Source organism: Anopheles merus, chromosome 2R (assembly GCF_017562075.2).
Source record: "Anopheles merus strain MAF chromosome 2R, AmerM5.1, whole genome shotgun sequence".
Taxonomy (NCBI): Eukaryota; Metazoa; Arthropoda; class Insecta; order Diptera; family Culicidae; genus Anopheles; species Anopheles merus.
In genome coordinates, this window is record NC_054082.1 from 21,816,700 (window position 1) to 21,829,328 (window position 12,629).

General features: G+C 44.8%; 1 protein-coding gene across 3 annotated transcripts in view; it reads right to left on the bottom strand.

Annotated features, from left to right (window-relative positions):
- The window catches only part of LOC121588239 (inositol-trisphosphate 3-kinase A), a 48,129-nt gene extending 35,799 nt beyond the window's left edge, over positions 1–12,330 (bottom strand). For 2 of the 3 annotated variants that reach the window (XM_041905964.1, XM_041905965.1), the window contains exon 1: positions 11,580–12,330. The gene's annotated coding sequence lies outside the window, so the exon portion shown is untranslated. The remainder of the gene's footprint in view (positions 1–11,579) is intronic. The other variant, XM_041905960.1, reaches the window with a different exon arrangement.
- Positions 12,331–12,629: the final 299 nt, after the last annotated feature.

Sequence of the window (12,629 nt, forward strand, 5' to 3'; positions counted from 1 at the left end):
GTTAAAAGGACGCCACTAGCCAATTACTCAGACAAAATACACCCCTTGATTGTGATTTTCTGTGATGTAAAAGCACAATATTTTGATAAAATGGTTAAAAGCTAAGGTCGTTCTCACCATGAATATTCCTTCTAAAACAATCTTGATTTGTTTTTGAGTACTGGAAGTACATATGGAGTAGGCACACGTGTAGTGATGATCGTACTAATGTTGGTAAAATAACACTAAAAATTGTAAAAACAATAAATGAAAATTAATAATGTTATTTATGCTAGTACATATCGCATTCTTCGTGGTATAGTCTTCAACTCGCATGACTTAGCAACATGCCCGTCATGGGTTCAAGTCCCGAACGTGTCTCAATACGTATGAACAGTGTCCCTGATGTGGGTTATCAATAAATCACTGTAAGTAAAGACACATTAGTGGTTGTGTAGTCGTCAGACCTTGACCGACAAAGGTCGTTGTGCCAAAGAAGAAGAAAATAGCTTTTTTCAAGCCGTTCAGAACATCAATTACGCCTTTATGTGATGTGGTCAAACCTGTACACTATGTTGCAAGTATTTAATACTGCATAGGTTAAGGTATCCCCCGCTTTGGAGCTCGAAGCGCGGGGCTGGACAACGACATTCATGGCACGATCCTTTACCGAATTCTCTACAATTTCTTGGATTCGCTGATGACATCCACATCATCAGCAGGACAACATCGAATAAACCCTGTAAAAACTCACAACACCCCATAAAAAATCGAAGCAAGAATTGAATTGAGAACCAAAGCGACGAAGACGAAGTACCTGCTTGCCGGAGACTCAGGCCATCTAGGAAGCAGTGAATTAGTTCCCGGCGACAATCGAGAGGTAGTAAAGGAGTTCTGCTATTTTGGGACGGTTGTTACTTTGGAAAACGACATCAGCAGCGATATCCGGAGACGCATTGTGCAGGGGAATCGTACATACTACGGGCTTCACTGACTTCTGAGATCCAGAAGTCTTCGAGCGTGCACGAAATTTGAGATATATCGCACATTGATTCGCCAGGTGGTCCTTTATGGAGAAGAATCTTGGACCATTCGAGGGATGGATGCAAACGCTCTAAACGTGCTTGAGCGACGCATCCTCCGGACCATCTTTGGCAGTGTGTTCGAGCATGGAGCGTGGAGGAGAAGGCTGAGCTTGATGAGCTGTGCGGCGAACCAAGAATCCTGACGGTGGCGAAGGCTGGCAGGATACGATGGCTGGTGCATATCATGAGGATTCCGGAAGAAGGTGTTCGACAGTGACCCCAGCTCGGCATGAGGCGCAGGGGAGCATAACGAGCTTAGGATGTCATTGGTAAGGTCTCTCTCTCTCTCTCTCTCTCTCTCTCTCTCTCTCTCTCTTTCTCTCTCTCTCTATCTCTTGTTAGCCTGCTCACGATAGAGCACGTCGAAGTGACAAGGCCCTGTCAGCTAATCATTCTCCAGGATGCTCGGTCCCTAGCTGCAGCCTTCCATCCATCTAGACACCCGATCTCCGACAGGTCTCGCTTCGCCTGATCCAGCCATCGAGTGCTCCCCTTCGCCTCATGCTGAATTAGGGATCGCTGTTGAACACCTTCTTGGAGGGGCATGAGTCCAGCATCCTCATAATATACCCCTGCTATCCTTCACCACCATCAGCATGCTCGGTTCGCCGTACAGCTAAGGTATTATCATTATATAATTGTTATTAAAGCATTTCCTGGACTACTTAGTTGCTAACTATTTTGCAATATGAATTGTTCAAAGTTTGATACACGTACCCTGTGCATTTTGGCAACATTATCCCACTTTTTTGTTTTCTGTTTTTTAAATATTCGGCGCCATTAAAGGTACAAAAAACCTACATGCTCCTGAAGTAATTATTGTTATAAATGTTGTTGTTATAACCAAGTGCGGCTGTTTAGCTACACAGCTCGACGAGCGAAGTTCAGCTCAAATGCATACATCATGCAATATTGATACATTGATACATACATCAACTATACAGTCAGTCCAAAAAGTATTCGTCTAGCTGAATATTTTTCAGAAAAAGGCGAATTATGGCCGCAATACGTATGGGGCAATAAAAGTAATGATGAGGTTTGGTAAAGGGACTATCAATACACACGTTTTGCTAAAACATAAGCATTTAAATAGTGCAATAGCACCCAAAATACATAAAAAACTAAAAAAAGTTGTTTGATGGGCGCGCAAAAAGTATTCGTCCATCTAGCTTTTTAATTATTTACGCTGGACAAACACTACGTACACGTGAATTAAATGTATTATTATCAATATACTGGTGACTTCCTTCTAAATTAATGCATTTCTGTTGTTTCAATTGCACTTCAAGCGGTCAGAGAGGCACTAAAGGTGGGGGAGTTAAATGATTGGAGCATGATGGCGATAATCGTATCTTTAACTTATGCATAACCTATCCTACCCATTTTTGAAGGTTACAAAATGTGTGGGGGCCTCATTCCTTTATTTGATCAGAGTTAGGCCATTTTTCTGACACTAATTGAGTGACTAACTGCCGTGTAAGCAGCAATTCTTGACCGTTAATCTAACGAAAGAAGCGGTTTAATGTCCAAAAAATCCAATATAACCCAGGATTCAGTGCATTTTATGATAGCCAACAAGATCAGGAAAACAGATGGGTCACATTTGGTTGATGGGTCATGCTACATTTCATCGTAGCTGGTCATGTAATAGCTTGAATGAGTGAGTTGTTATAAACATGTTTTGTTTGAATAATACGATACACAGAATGTGGCCAAATCTGGTAAGGTGCATCAAATAATGCAGGAATTTATTTCAAATTAGGCTCTACTAACATATTAAAACAAGTTTAAATCGCCAAGGTCATACGGCCGACGTCTACCACAGCGAAAACAGTCTACTAACATGCAGCAGCAACATCTCGTGTAACGGTTGCACCATGATGTTATGATACTAGGACTCAGTGAGGTAAGCTGAGCTAAAAAATAATTCAAAATGATAGGAGACGAGGTGGGGAAACATATTAATGCAATTTTTTAAGTACTTTGAGTGCCAGTTCTGAGAAATTGTACTTAAAATGTATCAAATGTTCCAAGAACAGTCGCGCTGGAGAACATACAGCGCATTGTCATTTGCCCGGAACACCAAACCAGTTGAAATCAAACTGATGAAAATGATTTAGTAGACTCTTAATATGATATCAGTTGCTATTTTTTCAATGGAACTTGGCCACGTATTCCGGAAATGCAACATTTCTACCAGAGAATAATTGGAACAAGTCTTGTTGGATGAGTGGATAAAAAATACGCCTTTTTAAAGGTTCAAATGAGTTCTTGCGTTGTGCAAGTAGTCATCAATAGTCATAAATGCAATAAGAAACAAGATAAGGACATTTTTTTAATCCATAACCTTTGTTTTCATACGCATATTACGTCAAAAGTCTGATGGACGAATACTTTTTGCGCGTCCATCAAACGACTTTTTTTAGTTTTTTTATGTATTTTGGGTGCTATTGCACTATTTCAATGCTTATGTTTTAGCAAAACGTGTGTATTGATGGTCCCTTTATCAAACCTCATCATTACTTTTATCGCCCCATACGTATTGCAGCTATAATTCGCCTTTTTCTACAAAATATTCAGCTAGACGAATACTTTTTGGACTGACTGTATATTGTAAACAATCTTTAATATGTTTTTGAATAAGGTTAAAATGTTGCATTTTGGAAGTATTTTTGCACATTCGACCAATTTTGGTACACAAAAACTATTTCAAACCAATTCTAAAATACATCCACAGCCCAACATTAATCCACTCCGCATTATTTCCGTCTCCAAAATCCAAAAACCCATTCTCGCGATACGCTTTTTTCTTCTCTTCCGACCGTATCGGATCTAACGGTTATCCGATAGCCGGGTCGGGTTAACGGCCCTGGCGTTCGGAAGCGACGGAGGCGCTATCCGCTTGCTCCATTAGTAGGCAGAGGCAGCAGCATAATATGCTCTCACAAAACATGTGGGTACTGCCTCGTGCCAGTGTTGTGCTGCTACGCTCACGGACACACTCACACACAGAAAAACGTTAGCCCCAAAGACAGCTGTGCTGGAGAAGAGAAATTTTATGGCAGCCTTTTTTTTTGTTTGTGTCGCTCCACTCGCCAAGCACTCAGAGATTGAGTTCCCAGACGGCTCCCATCGCTCGCTTTACGCACATTTCGCGCAGAGACAGATCGGCGCACCGACACAGCGGACCTCCATTTCGCATTCGAACCCTCGTGCCGGACGTTTATCGGGGAGGGACACGGCAAACATAACGTAACTACACTCACAGCATCACCACCACCCGGTCTGCCCGGTGCCTGCTCATGCCGGGGGGTGAGTTTTGTTCTGGCAAAAAGGCACACCGATCATGTGCACCCCTCAATGTAGGTCAATGTTTTGCCACCACCGAGACTAGGCGGCTGCAGGGGGCAGGCGTAGGCACGGCAAGGAGAATCTAACATGACTAATCGAGTGGAGAACGGAGCGTTAGAAAGGGAGAGAGGGAGTGGGAACGGTTGTGCACAGCCCACGGCTGTGGAGATTTGTAATGCAAACCATGCATTAGTGGGCAATGACGCCAAAACATTTTGATGACTAAATATTGAACTATTAGGGGTGTTTGTTGCTTCTATTTCAGAGTCTTTCACTGCGCTTTTGTTGAAAATTTGTATAAATATATTAATAATATATTATATTGTATTAATATATTAAAAAATATTAAAATCGCACACTTTATTAGCAGCCTGGTAGGATAAAAGTACTAATAAAGTCATCAGTTTATCCAGTTACTTTTAACTATTTAATTGTGCTGCGATGATGGAGATCATAGCCATACGATTAAAAACGCAAATGCGCAACTGTTACGCGTATCATAAGTAGCGATCTCCTCCGACGCATCATGGAGCATGAAAAAATGAAAAATTGCTCGAGCCTAAATTGGCAACACCGAAACACCAACAAACCCATCACAGTTTAGTGACGATATGCTGTACAACAAATCTGTGGCGTGGAATGATACATTCCTCACTCAAAGCCATTCCCTTTCCATGCCAGCGCACTGCTACGAAATCGCCATGTGGTACAATCGAATCGAATCGTAAATCCCTATTGTTTATATGATTTAAGATTCAATTATCCACACACATGTTGGAAGAGATACAGATGTTACTGGTTGCGTCTTAAGCCGTCGCCAGTCGTGATCTGAAGGGTGGGGAAACACAATCCAACAGAGGTGATTGTGAAACGCGTTGTTTATTCTTCGTCCATTCTCGGCAAACCCCCCGTCCACCCGATCCGGACCGTTTCGTTGTCGCCAAAATATTTACGACCAAATCGATCGATCGGTGGAACGTTCGAACTCAATGGACCCACCACCGATGGTCCCCTCGAAAGCGTAACATTGCGGGAAGGGTAAGGAAATTGAACATCAAGCCGCTCGGGCAAAGGCACGCGTAACCGAGCCTGGTTGGCCTGGCTGACTGGCTGGATGGTTTCGGCAATCCCACTGTCGCGTACCCAAGCCATTCACCTGCCACCTGCTTGCAGCGCACAAAACGGAATGCATATTGGTGTTTTAAATTCAATTTTATTGGCCTACCCAAAGCACAACGCTGGAGGGAGCGAGACTGTGAAGTACCAGTATGTGTGTGTGTGTCTGTTTTTTTTGTGTTGTTGTTTATTCCCCCCTGTTGTTGATGGTAATCTGTTGTATTGTGCTGTTCGATCACGTCGACGATCGACAGATGGGGCCTGTATCGGTATCGATTTGTTTGCTCACCTTTTTGGCGGAATCATTTTTTGACGGTGGTCGCAAATGGCGCTGCCGTTACGCCAAATTGCGAATCCCCAATTGGCCCCCCCCCCCCTCCATCTGCATGGCATTGAAGGCTAATGCGTACGCAACCTGTACAAATCATTGCTCGTATGTGTGGCCCAAGATCACTTCAGTTGCGCTTTGATTTTCCTTGAACCGTGCGCTATTCTTTGTGCATTAGTAGCTGGTGCCAATTGCATGTAAATTGTTATTTTATTTCATTAGGCATCTTTTCAATCCCTAAAATGTAGAGTTTATTTCTATAACCATAAGCCTTGCGGAGACAACAAACAGATGAAAACAGATTCGTACCGGGATGTGCTTCTTGATTAATTCTGAGATTTAACTTTGAGATTATAGGGCATAACTGAGGACATTTGATTTCATAAACTACATCCATTACTTCAAAATACTATACTCTTTCAAAGTTGAGTGGAAATACTGCAAGGAGTGCTCCGAGGCTACGACTTGTTTATCCTTTATTTAACTTAATTATAGAGATTAGTACTCAAACAAGGAGTCTTCCGGAAACCTGAAGACATACTGTTATTCAATTTCTCTAATCGTGCTGAAGGCAAGCCAACTTCTTCGAGTTGTAGAACCTGGTGGTATTAGGTGTACGGGTTCGGAAAACCGGAAAAGATAAACAATGAACTGAGAAGCGTTAAGGAACTTCTGCAAAACCATAACCCAAAAACCAGACTGTGAAGACCAAAATACAGCGTTCACAAACGAAGACATTTTTGTCCTGGAAGGGATGCAAATTCGATAACGAACTTAATATAATGAACTTTAATTCACAATCTACACAAACTTTGTGCCTTGTATGACTTAACGGCTCAGAAGTAATTGTTTTATTTGCAAGCAAAGGATTGCTACAGTCATATAAATACCATCGAACTATACAGTACTTTATAAGCCGTGTTAATGCACAATATAATTCTTTTGCCAAGAACAATAACTGGAACATGAAAACATCCTCATACATTGCGTGAGCCCTCATGTTGATGCTCAGGAAAACTGCCATTCCCAATGAATCTTAACATCCCAAACCCTTGTATCGCAGCAACCTTACATGTGTACACCCTTAAGCCTCGCGTTAAGCAACCCATCGGCATTAAGATGAAACCCACGGCACCAATGATTGCACAGCCTTCTTGTGCCCAATGGTGCTCTTCCCCATTCCAAAAATGGGTCAATGCCGATCCCATGTTCCGGCATGTTCACACACACACAAATACCCGCAGCCGCACATGCGCGGTGCCCATTGTACCGATCGAAAGCATGCAAATGCATCGGCACGAATCTGTAATCGATTGGCGTGTATCCCTTTGCATCCAGTGCAACCGACGTGCGGCAGCGCATGAAAGAGCGTAGCATCGATGTGATTGGGACACAAAAACAAAAAACAAAACAAACCGGTCATGTTTTGCCCCTTTTCGGCTCCATCTTTGGAGCCGGCCCGGGGTAGCGACAATGTCACTTTTACTTACCGCTAACCAGCTTCCGAAACCATCCCGGGCGATAAAAAAGGGGGAAGCAGCAGGCAGGCACTTGGCGCGATTGCTCTTAAAATGTCGGCTTGTTGCTACCGTTGCCGGGAAAGCAAAAATAAAAAAGCACACACGAGAACGATACGCGGCGTCAACGGTGCGAGCCACTCTTGATTGTTATGCCAAAAAATAAAAAAAGAAAACCCTGTGACGGCATTCGCGGCATCGTTAGCATCGTGCTAAAGTGGACCGACCAGTATGAAGCGAACGCAATCCGTCCCTCCCGCGGTCGTAATTTATCTATTGTGCGCGATCTTTACGCCTAATTGTAATTTATTCGTTAATCCGTGTAGTCGCGGCTGTGGGTACTGGGTGGGATGGGTAGTGTGGGCGATTGCAGCTTGGCTTGGTGTCGTTGATCACACACACACATACAGACACGCGGCGGGGTCACAGTCCAGTGACCGATGTGATCGTTCATCCAATTCTCATCCAGCAACGAGATTAGGGCGAGTCCGCGTTCCACCCGGGCGCTCATCTCCCTTTACTCGGGCACCATTGGGGCCTGCGGCAGCAGCAAATGGAATAATATAGGCCACACGGCACTGCTCAATCTAGCAACGATCGCTTCACGCTGATCGCGATGTGACAAAATACCACCAGCAGTGTTTGCTTTGCAGCAGCGGCCAGACATGACTCCAACACACAGTGCGGCTCCGTTTAAGTGCAGCCAATTTAAAGACATCTTGCAGCAACTACTGTCTGCAACCGGGCCGCGTCGCACGAAGCGAACCGCTCACAACACGTCACGACACGGGCGTGTGGCATTGTGGATGCCGATGTGTTTGACGTACCCCACATTAACATATCAATTGGCGATTTATTATGCGACACCACCTGCTCGTAACAAGGGCCGGGTGGGCGAGCGGCGGGACCGGTGCGGGCAACACTGTACGTCAATCTGTACGTGCCAACAGCGCCCCGACCACCACCACCATCACCAGCACCACCAGCACGCCGAGGTGGGGCTACCGTGGCCACACGGCACAATCGAGCACTGCAGTGGAGCGGTTTTGCGGTCCAGCGGGTGCTATACCCGTCCGACACCGACACGTCGAACGTCGCAGCACGTCACGTGTGAACTTGACAGTAATGAGCAGCAGCAACAACAAAAAAAAAAGCCAGACACAGGTACATTACACCCCTGCCACAAACCGGGCAGTAGGAATGGGAAGAAGCAGCGAACAAAAAAGTAAAAAATAAAATCAGAACCCCGCTGTCAAACGATCAACGGCTACGGGGTGTGAAGCGTTTCGCAAATTAGCGGCCTGGTAGCAGCATGTGCAACAGGCTTGCGGCGCAGGAAGATGCACCCAGCTGGCTGGATGGGGTGCTGGCAACGACGAACGAGACGCTTGATGGGCGATTGATTGCGATGAAAATGTGTTTTACTTCTTGTTCTGTTCTTCTTTCCCAATTGGCAAACGATAGCAGACAGTTAGCCGGGGGGATCATGTGTGGCATTGCTCGATGTGTGGCTGCACTACGAAAGAGAAGGGTTAACTAATTGTGGTTTTGTTGTAATCGTATGTATTCATTATTTAAACTGAGCCGAAAAAAGACACACATGCTGCTTTACATAGAATATTGTTCAGTTAATGGTGTGTACTAATTGCATCACACAGTAAAATAGCTGTTTCCATATCTTGTTGAGGCAACTTTTGTCATTAGGCAGTACTGCTTTTTATACATTTATTAAAACAAATGCTACTTAAACTGACCAGAGACTACCGACCTAACCGGCCTAACTAGCCAAACCGATCTGTGTAAAAGCAAGGAGAAGTTTGATTTTCATTTGAATTTCCGGCTCAAAGAATGCACGTTGATTTATTCTTGATATACGTTTGATCTTGAGATGCTTTTAAATCTACTCTAGATGTAAGGCAACATAAGACTGGCACAAAGACCTTCTTCTATTTGGCGTAACGTCCTACGCGGACATACAGGCTTTCGAGACTTCATTTAGTACCCCGCAGCCCGACAACCAGTCCTTGCTACTGGGGACTTCAGTCCTTGCTACAAACGAACTTACAGGGTTTCTTTGGCCAGCTCAACATCGGAAGCGAACAAATCAAACGCCGTAAAATACATTTCAACAATAACAATGGACACTCGAATGATCTGTCATTTGGTTGCTCCGTACATTCATTTGACAATGTTGAATAGGGATTTTTTCGGATTGGAAATAAAGCATACAATGTTGAGCTGGCTAGAGAAACATTGCATGTAACAGCCGATAAGAGCGACGCGTTTTTCATAAACAGCAAATTTAAAACTCCAACGTGGCAAGAACTTTTTTCTAACTATTTCAATTTTTTTTTAAATTTACTGCACAAATTCACATGAAATGCTTATGAACTAAAATAAAACAATAATAAGCATTAACTTTCACCTTAACGTATTAATTAACATTCGAACATATATAGAGCAGAAACATGAGTTGAGATTTTAAATAGGACTTTATAAAATAAGGGACTAAATATGATTTAAAAAAACACGTTGTAGAAACATCATTGAAAGTATATCGTGTTTAGAATTTAGTTACAGAGCAAATTTTAGTCATACAATTCTTTAAAAACGCTTAAAGTCCAAGGCCTACGAAAAAAATCTTTGCAAAATTATCGAATTTTTCTTGAATAACTAATCTAAAAGATTACAAACGTATCAAACAGTTAACATTACCAATCTTTTAAGCAAAACAAAATAAATAGTTCGATTTATCTTTAATAAAAAAAACCCCTGCAAAATTAAATCCTCTCAGTAATTGTTTGACTTCGACTCAACTGAAAAACTGCAAAACAGCTTCGTAGGTTTGTGCAGAGTGTTGGAGCTGAAATTCACCATCGCCACCACCGCCGTGATTGACGATCACGGCAACCTTTCGCCTCACGCGCCACGACTGCGCCACGCTCGCAGCAGCCGGCGCGCCGCTGCCAATGTGGAGCGTGAGCGTCGATGCTGCCCGTTCAAGGATATGCCTCTCGGAGGATCTCCTGCTACCGCTCGGGCGGCCCCACCTCTGCTCCCCTCCTTCGTTCAGCAACAGCCCATCGCACTATTGCTCTTTCACTCTTCTCACCTTCTTCGTTTCCTGTTGAGTGGCAAACCACACATACACACACACACACACGCGACCAAGAGTTCCCACATAAATCCGGCTCAATCGATCTTGGAGGTTGGTTTCGTTCGCCCCTGCTACAGAGAGGGTTTGGAGGAGACAACCACAACAACAACAGCACGGCCAATTGGCTAACGCGAAGTGGAAGTAATTAAAGTCCCTGCCGCAACAGGGCCTTTCCCTACCAGCCTGCCATCCCCCGTGCGGCTTGCAGAATGCTGCCGACACTTTTGGGGCGAAAACGGTGCACAGATCACTCCACCACCGGCACCAACGCGGGAACCCGACTCACGACTCCAAAACCAAACAAGCTGAAATCCGATATCGGGGTGTTCCGAGCCGCGTGGAAGGGTGCAAACAAGTGAGCTAAGTAGAAATGGGGAAGGCAGCTGCAGTGGAGTGGTCGCTGTGACGTTCCAAAACCGGTGACATTGATCAGCAGGTATCTGTGCAGCAGGGCAGCCGCCGTGTACCGTCGTGTCGTGTGCGTATGTCCTTTTACGGAGCCTGTCGCTCGAATATGATTAACGCATTCGATGGGGCTGGGAGGGGCGGAGGCGACCACTACACCACCCGGCTGTGACACTGTGGTCGTGCATCGAATGGTGCTCCAAAAACGAATGGTGAAAAAACCAACACATTCGGTTGCGCGAGAACGGCACACGCCGCGAGAGGTGAGATTGGAACTGCAACGGTGCAGCGCAAGATAATCAGTGGAGGGATGGGGGGGGGGGGGGTGAGTAGAGGAAGGTTCGGGTTAGCATCCAGCAGCATATTCGCAAACGATGCGAGGTAAAGGTCAACGAAGGTTGCAAGAAGGCAAAAGGAAGAAACGGAGCTGGGTGGGTTGTTGAACAAAAACAATACGCTTTTAAAGAGCATCATTGATAAGAACAATGATTCAATAAGTATTGTCTCTTCCTTGAGCTATTTTAGAAGCATGAAAGCAAGTGTGAAAATTTAAAATATTTTTTTAAAACAACAGCGCTACAACGCATGTCTGTATCGCTGCCCTATCAACCTAACTTTTTTTTTGTACCGCACTTTCTTACCTTGAAGAATGCAGCCTTACTGTTGCAGTACGCGATCCCTTTCCGAACCCGGGCTGATGTAAACACGCAAGTTTGCTGCGCCGTGCCACTTTGCATACACAGTAAACCACCTGCACTAACTGAATAATATGAGCGATCTGGTATTCACGTGCGCCTGCTAGCACAAAAACCCCTGCAAGGGAACGATCCACTAGAAACGGCACTACGGTTTCTGTATCTACACTTTGCTCACTCGATCGGTTGATTGAATTGGACACGGCACGGTAGGCTTAATTCACCGGCGAGAAAATCAATGCTTTTGCTACACCGCACTGCTTCACTTAGGACCGCGTATTTTTTCCCCGCTTTATCTCGTCAAAAAAAACGGTTTAGCCTTCGTCACTACACTGTACGAGCGATCTTCGGCCACGTTTCATCTTACTTTGGCCGCAACTCCATAAACACACAATGTAGCACACACACTGTCACTAGCAATATCGGCAAAGCTTGAATTTCACCACTAAATTTGCACGCCAATTCTTTCCTCACTTTTTCCCCTGGCCAGCTTAGAGCATTCGCACAAAACAAACTCACTCTATGATGCGTGCTCCCTTCCCCCCCACTGGCTGATAGATGCTGCACGTAAGTACTGGAACCGCACATACGCCGTAAAGGTTTGCTGCCCAGCCGCAATTCGCACCGAACGACCCGAGGGGCGCGTTTTCGGAAGCACGTGCATCGAATCCGATGACTCGAGACCGAAGAAACTAGCCGCGACTGTGCAGGCAGTGCGAAACCGGCCAAGCACTCTCCCGCTCTCTGAGTGACTGGTTGGTGTGCTGGTTTTCGTTCTTTTTTTTTTGTGTTTTGTGTTTGCTCACCCCACCAACAACTACCGAGAAAGGGGCGAATCACTCACGGGCGGTTGATCTTGCTGGAATCACACCCCACCATCCCTTGTTACGCTCCGCACTACCCTTAATTCGAAATTGCGCGCGATCGCGCAACGTGGGTGCACCCGGTGGACAAACTGTTTGCGAATATATTTTTCTAATATTTCACTTTTTTGGT